Source organism: Chrysochloris asiatica, unplaced genomic scaffold (assembly GCF_000296735.1).
Source record: "Chrysochloris asiatica unplaced genomic scaffold, ChrAsi1.0 scaffold00089, whole genome shotgun sequence".
In the NCBI taxonomy this organism is placed as follows: Eukaryota; Metazoa; Chordata; class Mammalia; order Afrosoricida; family Chrysochloridae; genus Chrysochloris; species Chrysochloris asiatica.
The window spans coordinates 5,853,847-5,855,296 of record NW_006408607.1 but is presented as its reverse complement, the minus strand read 5'-3'; the positions used below and the strand labels follow the sequence as shown (position 1 = coordinate 5,855,296).

Genomic DNA, 1,450 nt, shown 5'->3' with positions numbered 1-1,450 from the left:
GAATGATTTAAAAATAAAAAAGGTGTGTGACAGGGTTGTATTCTTTCACCATACTTATTCAACCTGTATGCTTGGCAAATAATTCAAGAAGCTGGGTTATTCTGAAAAAAATTGTGGCATCAGGATTGGAAGAAGACTCATTAACAACCTGTGATATGCAGATGATACAACTTTGCATACTCAAAGTGAAGAGGACTTAAAACATTTATGCATGAAGATCAAAGACCACAGCCTTCAGTATGGATTTAATAAAAATCCTCACCACTAAACCAATAAAGAACACTCTTATCAATGGAGAGAAGATTGCAGTTGTCAAAGACTTCATTTTTCTTGGATCAGCCATCAACACTCATGGAAGCAGCATCCAATAAATCAAATGGCCTATTGCATTAGGCAAATCTGCTGCACAAGACCTTTTTAAAGTGTTGAAGAGCAAAGATGTCAGCTTGAGGACTAAGCTGTACCTGACCCAAGCCATGGTGTTTTCAATAACCTCATATGCATGCAAAAGCTGGACAGTGAATAAGGAAGATTGTAGAATTGATGCTTTTGAGTTATGGTGTTGGTGGGAAATATTGAAAGTGCCATGGGCTGCCAAAAGAACCAAGTTGGAAGAAGTGCAGTCAGAGTGCTCTTTGGAGGCCAGGATGGCCAGACTTTATCTCACATACTTCGGATATATTGTCAGGAGGGAGCAGTCGCTGGAGAAGGATATCATATTTGGTAAGGTGAAGGGTCAGAGAAAAAGAGAAGACCCCCAGTGAGATGCATTGGCAAAGTCACAGCATCATTGAGCTCTAGTGTGGCAACAACTGTGAGGTTAGCCCAGGATTGGGCAGTGTTTCGTTCTGTTGTGCATAGAGTCACTATGAGTGGTACCGACTTGGTGGCAGCTAACAACAACAATGCTTACTTGACCCAGAAAACCTCACAAAGTCATGCAAATCAAGAGGTTCTAATCTCCGGGTCCATTTTAAGAACACCTGTGAAACTGCCTGGGCCATCAAGGGTATACATATCTGGAAAGCCACTAGTATCTGAAAGATGTCACTTTGCAGAAGACATGTGTACCATTCAGACATTACAATGGGTGGCATTGGTAAGTGTGCCCAGGCCAAACAGTGGGATTGGATACAGGCTGGGTGGGGAAAAGAAAAAAAAAAAAAGAGTGCTGAATTTTTGCTGCACATGCTTAAAACTGCAGAATGCAATGCTGAACTTAAGGGCCAGGTCACGATGCGCCGCCGAACTTACAGAGCTCATGGTCGGATCAGCCCCTACGTAAGCTCCCCCTGCCACACTGAGAAGATCCTCACTGAAAAGGAGCAAACTGTTCCTAAACCAGAAAGGGAGGTCGCACAGCACAAAAAGATATCCAGGAGAAACTGAAGAAACAGAAAGTTATGGCTTGGGCATACATTAAGCTTATAATAAAATGCACCTAATAATC

At 42.3% G+C, this 1,450-nt stretch overlaps 1 pseudogene; it reads left to right on the top strand.

The window, feature by feature from the left end:
• The first annotated feature begins 912 nt into the window (after positions 1–912).
• LOC102834057 lies at positions 913–1,431 on the top strand (annotated as a pseudogene).
• The last annotated feature ends 19 nt before the right edge of the window (positions 1,432–1,450 follow it).